Raw genomic sequence first — 15,313 nt, 5'->3', positions numbered from 1 at the left:
TACAGCTGCCTGAATCTTTTTCAGCGCGGCACGGGTCAACGTCTGAGCCCTAACATGTGTTCCATCTTGTTCACTGATGTTTGTCCAGCAGCGATTCAGTCACTGATCCTTCACCAGTCTGGAATTGGAGACGGGAGAACCACTCAATTCGTGTGTGATCAATGGCTTCCCAGAGAAAGTGGGATGAAAATCTCTGCGCTTAAAAAGAACACAAGGAAAAGATGGGTGAACCAGCTCATTCATGAAGAGACAAACACCTGGAATACTGATACTCTTCGGGAGCTATTCTACGATCATGATGTAGAAACAATTACCAGCATTGAGCTCCCCAACTCACTGCAACCACACATATTCCCGTGGCATCTCGAAAAGAATGGCCTTTTCAAGGTTCGAAGTGCTTATAGACTGGCACTTAACCTGAAGCAACAGCACAGAGACAATGCCATTAGCAGCTCCAACACTGTCGGCAACAGACCCATTTGGAAGGCCATATGGTCAGCCAAAGTTCAACCAAACATCAGGGTGTTCGGATGGCGAGTGGATACATATACTCTTCCAACAAAAAACATCAAATGCAGAAGGACTTTGGAAATCCATGATCGCTGTTCTATTTGCGGTAACGGTACTGAGAATGCTCACCATGCAACTGTCCTATGCACTAAGGCTGTGGCTCTCAGGCATGAAATGAAAAAGAAGTGGAAGATCCCGAACGAGAAGATGTTCAGGTTCACAGGCACTGACTAGCTCCAACTACTTCTTGGCCAACTCGACGACATCACTGCTGCTAGGGTCCTATTGATTCTTTGGCGCTCCTGGCATCTTAGGAACGACATCATCCACCACAATGGCAAAGAAACGATTGACAAATCTGTCGCCTTTCAGATTTCCTACGACCATACTGATGCCCAAACCCTGGTCGAAGCGGAGAACATGGATAGCAACTCTGCAGCCGATCATCCTCCATCCACGGTCGCGGCTGCTCTCCACGCGTAAGGCCTGATACCAATGTCTGGTCCACTCCTCCTTCCGGCTGGGTTAAACTGAATACGGACGCCTCATACATTGGTTGTACAAAACCTGGGGGCGCTGGCGCGGTGGTGAGAGACAGTAATGGCAATGTTCTGTTGGCTGCCTGTACTCCATTACCTAAATGCTTCGACGCGGAAGAAGCTGAAGCAAAAGCGGCTCTTATGGGAATCAGACTGATCCAAGGAATGGGCTATGAGAGAGTAATCCTGGAACTGGACTGTGTGGCGGTGTCCAAAGCTCTTCGCACCGTTGGAATTGACTTATCTCGCCAATGGACGATTTACGACGAAGCAAAGAGGCTCCTGACAAACCTGCATGATTACAATATCCTGAATGTCAAAAGAGAGTGCAATGGGGTTGCAGATGCTCTAGCCAACCTTGCAAGATCTGCGGGGAGTTGCATCTGGACGGATCTTTTACCTGACCTTGTAAGAGATATTGTAAACAAGGAAACCCCTGTAAACCACTCCACCACAATTATATAAAGGCCTTCTTTCTCTAAAAAAATACATATCCATGACAAAAAAAAATTACAAATCGCCAAGCCCTGTATGGGCACTGCAAGGAAACGACCCTTCGGCAGCATTTTGTGGAAACAATATTCCATTGAAACTGGAAAAAACACATGAGTATTTGGATGACTACTAAGCAATATAACACAAGTCGCTGATAGTAAGAGAGAAGCGGCCGGCTCGCCGCCATGAGATCCCGTGTGCCTGTGCCGGTCATACCGACGAGCGGCCCGGCTCGCTGCCATAAGAGCATCTCCAGCCGCGTCCCGCAAAGTGATCCCCAAACGGCGCCGGATCGAGCGTTTGGGTGACGTGTTTTGGCCGCGTTTGGGGGACGTCGCTCCCCAGCCGCGTCCCCCAAACGCCGCCCCCAAACTTTTTTTATAGAGTTTTCAAAAACACAACCATTTATTAAACATAGCATACAAATAAATATATTTACCAAAATTGTTTTCAAATTAAAATACACCAAACAATAAAACAACTAAACAAATATAATAAATGGGGCTAGATCAAAGCGCCGCGGCATTTACTGATAATCCTTTGATCCTCCACATATGCTCAACGAGATCATTTTGAAGTTGCTCGTGAACATTGCTGTCACGGATCTCTGCGTGCATGGCGAGGAAATCAGCAAAATCTGCAGGCAACTCATGATCAACCTCCGCAAGAGGGCCCTGACACTCATAAGGACCAACATGTCTCCTGGCCTGATTCTTGTGATCATCCTCGATGATCATGTTGTGCATGATCACACAAGCCTGCATCCCCTCCCACATTTGGTTGTGAGACCAAATTAGAGCAGGGTGCCGGAAAATTGCAAATTGAGCTTGAAGCACACCAAATACCCGCTCGACATCCTTCCTGCAAGCCTCCTGTCTCGAAGCAAAGTGGCAATTCTTCTGACCTGATGGAGCCGGGACTGTTTTCACAAAAGTGGCCCATTTTGGATATATACCATTGGCTAGATAATAGCCTTTGGTACATTGGTGGCCATTGATCTCATAGTTGCATGGTGGAGCATGACCTTCCACTAGTTTGCTGAACACCGGAGACTGGTGTAACATGTTGACGTCATTGTGTGATCTCGCCATGCCAAAGAAAGAATGCCAAATCCACATGTCATAATCTGCCATAGCTTCAAGCACCACACTGTAATATCCATGACGCCCTTTGTATATACCGTGTCAAGCAAACTGGCAGTTCTTCCATGACCAGTGCATGCAATCGATGCTTCCAAGCATCCCAGTGAATCCTCTCGCAGCATTTTGTGCCATGATCCTTGCAGTCTCTTCTTTAGTTGGTCCTCTCAAGTAGTATTTGTTGGAGATATGCCCAAGAGGCAATAATAAAATAATTATTATTATATCTTTGTTTTTATCATAAATGTTTACATCCCATGCTATAATAGTATTAACCGGAAACAATAATACTTGTGTGTTTTGTAAACATAAAAGAGTCCCTAGTAAGCCTATTGTTAAACTAGCTTGTTGATTAATAAATGATCATAGTTTCATGATCATGAACATTGGATGTTATTAATAACAAGATCATATCATTAAGTGAATGATGTGATGGACACACACCCATAGTAAGCATAGCATATGATCAAGTCATTTAGTTCGTTTTGCTATAAGTTTTAAGATACATAGTAACATAATCCTTCGACCATGAGATCATGTTAATCACCTACACCGGATGGATGCTTTGATGACATCAAACACTACTTCGTAAATGTGTAGTTATAAAAGTGGCATTAAGTATTCGGAAAGTATAGGTTGAAGCGCATGGATCAATAGTGGGGTTCTTACATCCAAATGACGGATAGATATACTCTGGGCCCTCTTGGTGGAATGCCATTCAATTAGCTTGCAAGCATGTGACTAGGTCACAAGGGATGTCATATCACGGTATGAGTAAAGAGTACTTATCGGTAACAAGGTTAAACTAGGTATAGAGATACCGATGATCAAACCTCAGATAAGTACAGTATCGCGCGACAAAGGGAATCGGTATCGTATGTTAATGGTTCTTTCGATCACGAAGTCATCGTTGAATATGTGGGAGCTTTTATGGATCTCCAGGCCCCGCTATTAGTTATTGATCGGAGAAGTGTCTCGATCATGTCCGCATAGTTCGCGAACCCTAGGGTGACACACTTAAGGTTTTGATGTCGTTTTAAGTAGATATGGAATATGTAATGGAGTTCGAATATTGATCGGAGTCTCGGATAGGATCCAGGACATCACGAGCAGTTCCGGAATGGTCCGGAGAATAAGATTCATATATGGGAAGTCATATTCCAAGTTTGGGAATGATCCGGTGAATTTATGGAAGGTTCTAGAAGGTTCTAGAATCATCCGGAATATTTCACTAAGGCAGGTGGAGTCCCGGAGGGACTCCACCAGCCCTAGCCGACCCACCAATTGGGAAGGTGGAGTCCATGGTGGACTCCACCTCCATGGCCGGCCCTAGCACAAGGAAAGGCAGGAATCCCACCTTGACTAGGTTTCCCATTATGGAAGGTTTTCAATTGGACTCCCATGTGGACTAGGATTGGACCCTAGGGTTTTCCACCTATTTAAAGAGGAGGAGAGGGGAGGGGCCGGCCACCACATTGGCCGCACCACCCAGGGCACCCAAGTCCGGCGCCCCAAGCACCCCCTCTCCCAAACCCTAGCACGACCCCTCCTCCATCTATCTCCCGCACGGCGACGGCGAAGCCCTGCATGAGATCTCCACCACCACCGTCACCACGCCGTCGTGCTGGTGGGATTCCGAGGAGGAACTACTACTTCCGCTGCCCACTGGAACGGAGAGAAGGACGTCTTCATCAACACCGAACGTGTGACCGAGTGCGAAGGTGCTGCCCGATTGCGGCACCGTCAAGATCTTCATCTCACTCCTGAGAGCGGCAAGTGATCGACTACATCATCCACGAGATTTATCTCGTTAACGCTTAGCGATCTTCGAGGGTATGTTGATCTTCACCTCGTTGCTACCATCTACTAGATTAGATCTTTGCTTGTTATTCGTTCTTGCGGTAGGAAATTTTTTGTTTTCTGTGCTATGAATCCCTACAGTGGTATCAGAGCCAGGTTTATGCATAGATTGGTTGTACGAGTAGAACACAATGGTTTTGTGGGCGTTGATGCTTTTGTTATCGCCTCTTGTGTACTTTGCATCTTGCGGCATGGTGGGATGAAGCGGCTCAGGCTAACTTTACATGACAGCGTTCATGAGATTTGCTCCACGCTTGACGTGCAACTCGTATTGCACAAATGGCTTTGCGGGTATCTATCTCTCTCACCATAGTTAAGATTCAATTTACATTGGTGGCTTGACAACAATTGTATCAACGTTGTGGTTCTTGTTCATAGGTAGATTGGATTTTACTCGAAAACCCCAAGCCACGCAAAATATGCAAACAAAATTAGAGGCGTCTAACTTGTTTTTGCAGGGGTTGGTGATGTGATATGGCCATGATGTGATTATGATTATATTTGATGTATGAGATGATCCTTATTGTAAAGTGGCAACCGGCAGGAGCCTTATGGTTGTCTTTTATTCGTTTCGACACATCATGTTGTAGTAGTTGTAATAGTTGCTATAAGTGGTGGACAACCATGAAGACGGCGCCATTGACCTTGACGCCCCGCCGACGATGATGGAGATCATGCCCGTAGATGATGGAGATCATGCCCGTGATTTGGAGATGAAGATCAAAGGCGCAAGATAAAAGTGCCATATCATATCACATTATAAATTGCATGTGATGTTAATCCTTTTTTATGCATCTTGTATTGCTTAGTTCATGACGGTAGTATTATAAGATGATCCCTCTCACTAAAACTCAAGACAATAAAGTGTTCGTCCTTAGTTAGCACCGTTGCTAAAACTCGTTGTTTCGAAGCATCACGTGATGATCGGGTGTGTTAGATTCAACGTGTGCATACAACGGTTGCAAGCCAGATTTGCACATGCGGAAACTAAGGTTAACTTGACGAGCTTAGCATGTACAGACATGACCTCGGAACACGGAATACCGAAAGGTAGACGATGATTCATATGATTGATATGATGAACATGTTGATTGTTCACCATCGAAGCTACATCATCTCTTGTGATGGCCAGACTTGGTGTAGTGGATTTGGTTCATGTAATCACAAATGCAACGTGAGGGATGTTGTTTTGAGTGGGAGTTCACCTAGTTTGTTTTAAAGAATTAAAATTTGAACTCAATTTATCATGAACTTAGTCTAAATTCTTTGCAAATATGTTGTAGATTATGGCGGCCCCTACCATCAATTTGAATTCGTTCCTAGAGAAAGAAAAGCTAAAAAACAATGGAAGCAACTTTGCGGACTGGTTCCGTAACATGAGGATTGTCCTCACCGCTGGACAACTGCTCTATGTGCTCGATGCACCGCTGGGTGATCCACCTGCAGAAGATGCTCCCGATGAGGTTAAAAATGTTTACCTCACTTGGAAAAACCAATACTCCATAGTTCAGTGTGCCATGCTCTATGGATTAGAGTCAGAGCTTTAGAAGCGCTTTGAAAACCACGACCCTTATGAAATCATTAAAGAGCTCAAAATGATATTTGAGACTCATGCGGCCGTGGAAAGCTATGAAGCCTCTGAACAGTTCTTTAACTGTAAAATGGAAGAGGGATGCTCCGTTAGCGAGCACGTGCTCAAAATGTTTGGGCACGCAAAGAAGCTCCAAGATTTGGGAATAACGATTCCTAATGCTTTGGGGATTCATCGTGTCATCCAATCACTGCCACCTAGTTACAAGAACTTCATGATGAACTATAATATGCAGTGCATGAACAAGACGTTACCCGAACTCTTCTTAGTGCTGAAAACTGCTGAAGTGGAAATTAAGAAAGATCACCAAGTGTTGATGGTCAACAAGACCACCAGTTTCAAGAAGCGAGGCAAGCCTAAGGAAAATGGTAAATTCAAGAAGGGCGGCAAGAAAGCTGCTGCGCCTCCTAAGAAACCCAAGGCTGGCCCTAAGCCCGATACTGAGTGCTTTTACTGCAAGGGTGAAGGACACTGGAAGCGGAACTGCTCCAAGTACTTGGCAGATCTGAAGAACGGCAACATCAAGAAGAAAGGTATATCTGATATACATGTTATTGATGTGTATCTTACTAGTAATCGTAGTAGTGCCTAGGTATTTGATACTGGTTCGGTTGCTCATATTTGTAACTCAAAACAGGAACTGCGGAATAAACGAAGACTAGTGAAGGACAAGGTGACAATGCGCGTTGGAAATGGCTCCAAGGTTGATGTGATCGCAATCGGCACGCTCCCTCTTCATCTACCGTCGGGATTAGTTTTAAATCTAAATAATTGTTATTTGGTGCCTGCGTTAAGCACGGACATTATATCTGGATCTTGTTTATAGCAAGACGGTTATTCATTCAAGTCTGAGAATAATGTTTGTTCAATTTTTATGAATAATATCTTTTATGGTCATGCACCTGAGAAGACTGGTTTATTCTTGTTAAATCTCGATAGTAGTGATACACATGTTCATAACATTAATGCTAAACGATTAAAAATGAATGATAATTCTACATACATGTGGCACTGTCGTCTTGGTCACATTGGAGTGAAGCGCATGAAGAAACTCCATTCCGATGGACTTCTAGAATCACTTGATTTTGAATCACTTGAAAGATGCGAAGCATGTCTAATGGGAAAAATAACTAAGACACCATTCTCTAGAATAATGGAGCGAGCTACAGACTTATTGGAAATAATACATACTGATTTGTGTGGTCCAATGAGTGTAGCATCACGCGGTGGTTATCGTTATGTTCTTACTTTCACTGATGATTTTAGTAGATATGGGTATATCTAATTTATGAAACATAAATCCGAAACTTTCGAGAAGTTTAAAGAATTTCAAAGTGAAGTAGAAAATCAACGTAACAAGAAGATTAAGTTTCTACGTTTTGATCGCGGAGGTGAATATCTAAGTTACGAGTTTGGCATGCATTTGAAGAAATGTGGAATACTTTCACAGTTGACACCGCCGGGAACACCACAATGTAATGGTGTGTCCGAACGTCGTAATCGAACTCTCTTAGATATGGTTCGGTCTATGATGTCTCTTACAGATTTACGGTTATCATTTTGGAGTTATGCATTAGAGACATCCGCATTCACATTAAATAGGGCACCATCTAAATCCGTTGAAATGACACCATATGAATTATTGTTTAATAAGAAACCTAAGGTGTCGTTCCTTAAAGTTTGGGGCTGCGAAGCTTATGTAAAAAAGTTACAACCAGACAAGCTTGAACCCAAAGTGGAAAAATGCGCCTTCATAGGATACCCTAAAGAAACAATTGGGTATACTTTCTATCATAGATCCGAAGGTAAAATTTTCGTTGCCAAGAATGGATCCTTTCTTGAGAAAGAGTTTCTCTCGAAAGATGTGACTAGAAGAAAAGTAGAACTCGACGAGGTTATTGAACCTTCTCTTGGACTTGAGAGTAGCGCAGCATCGGAAGATGTTCTTGTGCCGCCTACACCAATAAGAGAGGAAGCTAATGATAATGATCATCAAACTTCAAAAAAAGTTACTACTGAACCACGCAGGTCAACGAGGGTTCGTGTGTGACGCCCCGGAACCGGTACCATGAGGATTCCAGCGATCCCGCCGAAATCCGCACGATATCGATTCAGAGACGCCCTCCGACACGACGTGCGCGAAGAATCACACACGTGATGCCAGAGGAATTAACACGAGCGGTAACATTACAATAGGATTACAATAGAGCCCACAAGAAACAGATATTACAACAACGACTCCAACGAGTCAAGATACAAATACAATACAAAGATCCAAAACATATAGAAGATCGAATACATCCGAGTACGGACAAGATACAAATTGGACTAAGAGTCCTAAAGATAACCAGTGGCGTCCATAACCCTGCCCAGGCCAAGCCGGAAGGGTAACCTTGCTAACGTCGTCTTCGTCGAACATAACTTCATACCTGCCCGGTTATGTCCCAAAGAAGCAGCAATAAGTACGGGTTCGTACTTAACAAGACTTCAAGACGTATAAGCGTTCATCAACCAGTCGTCCTTTGTACTTGAGGCACGCAGGGGACTTAGAGGACGCAAGAGGAACGTCATAGGCAATATGGTGGGGTTAAGCGGCAGCGCGCAAGCACTATAAACCTATAGGGACACTCTACAACATTCGTCTATCAGAGAAGGTGAGAGAGCGCACAACTAACAGTTCTATACTCTGCAATCATAACCCGACCGATGTGTTCCCCCCTCGCAAGGAAGTACTTACAAAGGCACTCACACGGTGGTCAAGTTTTATTAGGTAGCCGTTGTAGTAATGCTATATTACTACGCAAGTTATTAGCAAATTATTAACATCAGCATAAAGGTGTAAGTTGTTCTATGATCGAGCTATACAATTCCAAGTCGTCCATAACCGCGGACACGGCTTATCGATAAGATGTACACCCTGCAGGGGTTGCCCAAATGTAACCATACGCATGCTCGACCCGCTTCTTACAGGCGATGTCTCACAACAAGACCGTTCCCAGTTCAACAAGAAAGTCTAGGGGGGCCACCCGACTAAGCTACCCGTGACGAAGTCCGGCCGTACTCCGAGACGGACTCAGGGTTTGCGTCGGCGGCTAGGCGTGCAAACCACACGCTTCGCTAAACGTCCCGCGGGGTACAGTACAGAATATAAACACCCGAAGGCAACAGGAAGTAAACACCCGAAGGCAACAGTAAGTAAAGCATGGCATACATGGCATAGGCAAATAAAACCAAGGTTGTGGCCCCCTTTTCAACTGACTTGAGAAAAGGTAATGGGTGAGGGGGGTCCCATTAAACGTCCCCACGTACGGGTAGAGCGCTCAATCTCGGAACAGATAACAGGAACTCGGGTCCTAGGGGACATTAGCGAGTCAAAGTTCCGATGCTTTCGCAAAGGGGCTCACAGATGCCTCTGCTTACAATTTTAGTTGTTAACAATAAAGTAAGTGTGATTATCTCCAACAACATATCCATAAACCATGTGTTATGATTCCCAACAGATAACCCGATAAGTTATCGATAACGGTAACAAGATATAAACAGCACTAGCATGCACTATGACTCGCAAGGCAGACCCGATAATCAAACAATAGCTGTAGGAGGTGGTGGTGGCAATATGGGCTGCTTGAAGTAACAAGTGGATAGGACACGTGACAAGAACGCAACTCAAGGCTAGCATAAGAAAGAAGGCAAAATAAAATAGGTGAGCGACTCCCCGCAGACAGGAGTATAGGAAATGCTTGCCTGTTAAAGATTGCCGAGGGACATCCGGAGAACTCGTCTTATCTCACCACACCACTTCGCGATCCTATCCGGGAAGAAGCAAATGCTGGAACACACAACGCATGCAAGTCTTACTACTACGGAAGAAGAACCGGCATGCTCAAGATATGGTATGCATGCATGACAGATATGATGCGATGCAACTTATCCATATTAAACGGAATCGGAATCCCGACGAACAAATTAGAGTTGGAGTTGCATTTTCTACCGGCAAAGTTAAGGGTGGATTATCATAGCAAACATGGCAGGGGTGAGCTACAACAAAGTTAAATGGAACCGGGACAACATTTATATAGTATCCCTCATATTCCATATGTTCCATATTAGGTGTTATGCAAACTATCACGAAATTGTATGATGCATGTTGCAACAGCAGACATGGATGGCATAATCATGTTCCTCTCATTTTTCTGATCAAAATTCATATATAACACTTTTCAATTGGAGTTATAGATTTAAAGTTATTAACAATTTGGTTTTTAGTATTTAAAATATAGAAAACTGATTTATTTTAAATAGAAAAGGACCTGAAAAACAATTTCAGTCGGGGGGAGGACCCCGGGTTAATTAAGAAAAGCTGCAGGGGTTTTTGTTGCAAAGCAACAGGGGCAAGGGCTGCGGGTTGGGAAAAAGAAACTGCAGGGGGCTATTTGCAAGAACTGCGGATCTGGATCGGAACAGGTTTTTCTCACCGAGGGCGGTTTGACCCGCAGCGGATGACAGGTGGGGCCCGCGTCGCCAGCGTGGTGCCAACGTGGCAAAGCTTCCAGGCACGCCCACAGTGTGTTCGACGCGGGACGTTGCCGCTCACGGCGAGGAGAGGGCGGTGACTGCGGCTCGGCGTGGAAGCTCCTCGGCGTTGCAGGCGCCGCAAGACGTGCGCGGGGGCTCTCCAGGTGCGCCTCGTCGGCACGGACCTGGGGAGGGCGGCGCCTCTTCCAGGAGGTCGTCGGAGCGGCGAGGGCGACGGTGACCTGCGGCGACGGCGTCGGCATCAACATCGGCCACAGCAGCGAGAGGCGGAACGAGGCGTGGAGGAGGTCCAGGGGATGCAGAAACTCACCCTAGAGCTCAAGGTATCGACGGAGGGAACGGAGGTGGACGGAGGCCACCGGAATCGGAGGTGGAAGACGACGTCCGGCGCGAGGAATCCGCGAAATAGCGGACGGAATAGGGCGCCTCGGTTCGATTCCTTATGCCAGGTTGTAGAGGACGACGATGCGCTTCGATTGGAGGTGGCGTCGCTGCTCGGGGTGGCCGGAGACGAGGGGGCGCCGAGGAATTTGACGGTGGTGCTCTCGGTGGGGGGGAAGAACTTCTCCCGTTCGCTTGCAGAGAAAGAAAAGGGGGAGGCGAGAGGAACTTGGTCAAGAAGGAAAAGAAAGGAGGGAGAGGATCACGCAGGGGAGGTGGAGGTGCAGGTGGCCGCGGGGTGCGGTGTGAGGGAGGACAGCGACGGGGGAGGCACACGCGCTCCTCATGCTTGTGGGGACGACGACGACCGAGTTGAAAAGGGGATACCCCTTCGTCCAGGAAAGTGGACCGCGTCGGTGTGCTGGGCTGCTCCGGGTTGGGGATTGGTCCAGGGAGTTAGTGGTTAGGGTTTTAGTTTTGTTTTAAAATCTGTTTTGAAAATAGGTTTGTTTCACAATTCAAAATCAAGAGAAAATTTTATTCCACAGAGGTGTGGGAGATAAAACATATTATTTAAAAAACAACTTTATTTTGTTTTGATACTTTTATTTTAGGGGTTTGTTAAAAGAATAGAAAGGGGATGTTTATTAATAAAACCATATGAGAGGTAAAATAAAATAATTAGGGTTTATAAAATAATTTTATATTGTTAAAACATGGATGAGATGATGCATGATGTCATGATGATGCATAAAAGAAAAAGAACAACCAAATCTAATAGGGGTGCTACCCGGGCCGTTACAATCGACACCACTAACAAGGAACCTCGCCCCGAGGTTCCACGTCCAGGTACGGGGGAGAGAGGTGAACTATCGGATCTTCAGGCGGCGTGTCGATCTCCTCGACACCACTAACAAGAGTTCTTGCTCCATGCTGATCGGTCGACACCACTAACAAGAAGTCGTTGTTCCACTATTGATGATGCGCTTCTGTCGGGATCCTCCGAAGGTCTGACCTAATAGGTGAGGGCAAAGATCGTCCAACCCGCGTAGAGACCTAAGACTCAGAGAACTCAGATAAGAGAGAAGACCCAAAACTCGCAATGGTAAGATGAGAAAGAATAGAGGTAAGGAGAAAAATCAGATCTAATCAGATCTATCCAACGAATTTTAGAAAATAGTTTTGACACTAGACACAACAACGTCCGTTGGCAAGGTTATCCTACAGGCTGAAATAGTGGGGTACCGTCAACCTGAGCTCTGATACCAACTTGTGACGCCCCGGAACCGGTACCATGAGGATTCCAGCGATCCCGCCGAAATCCGCACGATATCGATTCAGAGACGCCCTCCGACACGACGTGCGCGAAGAATCACACACGTGATGCCAGAGGAATTAACACGAGCGGTAACATTACAATAGGATTACAATAGAGCCCACAAGAAACAGATATTACAACAACGACTCCAACGAGTCAAGATACAAATACAATACAAAGATCCAAAACATATAGAAGATCGAATACATCCGAGTACGGACAAGATACAAATTGGACTAAGAGTCCTAAAGATAACCAGTGGCGTCCATAACCCTGCCCAGGCCAAGCCGGAAGGGTAACCTTGCTAACGTCGTCTTCATCGAACATAACTTCATACCTGCCCGGTTATGTCCCAAAGAAGCAGCAATAAGTACGGGTTCGTACTTAACAAGACTTCAAGACGTATAAGCGTTCATCAACCAGTCGTCCTTTGTACTTGAGGCACGCAGGGGACTTAGAGGACGCAAGAGGAACGTCATAGGCAATATGGTGGGGTTAAGCGGCAGCGCGCAAGCACTATAAACCTATAGGGACACTCTACAACATTCGTCTATCAGAGAAGGTGAGAGAGCGCACAACTAACAGTTCTATACTCTGCAATCATAACCCGACCGATGTGTTCCCCCCTCGCAAGGAAGTACTTACAAAGGCACTCACACGGTGGTCAAGTTTTATTAGGTAGCCGTTGTAGTAATGCTATATTACTACGCAAGTTATTAGCAAATTATTAACATCAGCATAAAGGTGTAAGTTGTTCTATGATCGAGCTATACAATTCCAAGTCGTCCATAACCGCGGACACGGCTTATCGATAAGATGTACACCCTGCAGGGGTTGCCCAAATGTAACCATACGCATGCTCGACCCGCTTCTTACAGCGATGTCTCACAACAAGACCGTTCCAGTTCAACAAGAAAGTCTAGGGGGCCACCCGACTAAGCTACCCGGTGATTTAAGTCCGGCCGTACTCCGAGACGGACTCAGGGTTTGCGTCGGCGGCTAGGCGTGCAAACCACACGCTTCGCTAAACGTCCCGCGGGGTACAGTACAGAATATAAACACCCGAAGGCAACAGGAAGTAAACACCCGAAGGCAACAGTAAGTAAAGCATGGCATACATGGCATAGGCAAATAAAACCAAGGTTGTGGCCCCCTTTTCAACTGACTTGAGAAAAGGTAATGGGTGAGGGGGGTCCCATTAAACGTCCCCACGTACGGGTAGAGCGCTCAATCTCGGAACAGATAACAGGAACTCGGGTCCTAGGGGACATTAGCGAGTCAAAGTTCCGATGCTTTCGCAAAGGGGCTCACAGATGCCTCTGCTTACAATTTTAGTTGTTAACAATAAAGTAAGTGTGATTATCTCCAACAACATATCCATAAACCATGTGTTATGATTCCCAACAGATAACCCGATAAGTTATCGATAACGGTAACAAGATATAAACAGCACTAGCATGCACTATGACTCGCAAGGCAGACCCGATAATCAAACAATAGCTGTAGGAGGTGGTGGTGGCAATATGGGCTGCTTGAAGTAACAAGTGGATAGGACACGTGACAAGAACGCAACTCAAGGCTAGCATAAGAAAGAAGGCAAAATAAAATAGGTGAGCGACTCCCCGCAGACAGGAGTATAGGAAATGCTTGCCTGTTAAAGATTGCCGAGGGACATCCGGAGAACTCGTCTTATCTCACCACACCACTTCGCGATCCTATCCGGGAAGAAGCAAATGCTGGAACACACAACGCATGCAAGTCTTACTACTACGGAAGAAGAACCGGCATGCTCAAGATATGGTATGCATGCATGACAGATATGATGCGATGCAACTTATCCATATTAAACGGAATCGGAATCCCGACGAACAAATTAGAGTTGGAGTTGCATTTTCTACCGGCAAAGTTAAGGGTGGATTATCATAGCAAACATGGCAGGGGTGAGCTACAACAAAGTTAAATGGAACCGGGACAACATTTATATAGTATCCCTCATATTCCATATGTTCCATATTAGGTGTTATGCAAACTATCACGAAATTGTATGATGCATGTTGCAACAGCAGACATGGATGGCATAATCATGTTCCTCTCATTTTTCTGATCAAAATTCATATATAACACTTTTCAATTGGAGTTATAGATTTAAAGTTATTAACAATTTGGTTTTTAGTATTTAAAATATAGAAAACTGATTTATTTTAAATAGAAAAGGACCTGAAAAACAATTTCAGTCGGGGGGAGGACCCCGGGTTAATTAAGAAAAGCTGCAGGGGTTTTTGTTGCAAAGCAACAGGGGCAAGGGCTGCGGGTTGGGAAAAAGAAACTGCAGGGGGCTATTTGCAAGAACTGCGGATCTGGATCGGAACAGGTTTTTCTCACCGAGGGCGGTTTGACCCGCAGCGGATGACAGGTGGGGCCCGCGTCGCCAGCGTGGTGCCAACGTGGCAAAGCTTCCAGGCACGCCCACAGTGTGTTCGACGCGGGACGTTGCCGCTCACGGCGAGGAGAGGGCGGTGGCCGCGGCTCGGCGTGGAAGCTCCTCGGCGTTGCAGGCGCCGCAAGACGTGCGCGGGGGCTCTCCAGGTGCGCCTCGTCGGCACGGACCTGGGGAGGGCGGCGCCTCTTCCAGGAGGTCGTCGGAGCGGCGAGGGCGACCTGCGGCGACGGCGTCGGCATCAACATCGGCCACAGCAGCGAGAGGCGGAACGAGGCGTGGAGGAGGTCCAGGGGATGCAGAAACTCACCCTAGAGCTCAAGGTATCGACGGAGGGAACGGAGGTGGACGGAGGCCACCGGAATCGGAGGTGGAAGACGACGTCCGGCGCGAGGAATCCGCGAAATAGCGGACGGAATAGGGCGCCTCGGTTCGATTCCTTATGCCAGGTTGTAGAGGACGACGATGCGCTTCGATTGGAGGTGGCGTCGCTGCTCGGGGTGGCCG

Source organism: Lolium perenne, chromosome 5 (assembly GCF_019359855.2).
Source record: "Lolium perenne isolate Kyuss_39 chromosome 5, Kyuss_2.0, whole genome shotgun sequence".
In the NCBI taxonomy this organism is placed as follows: Eukaryota; Viridiplantae; Streptophyta; class Magnoliopsida; order Poales; family Poaceae; genus Lolium; species Lolium perenne.
The sequence above is the reverse complement of the archived record's forward strand: the minus strand, read 5'-3'. Positions refer to the sequence as shown.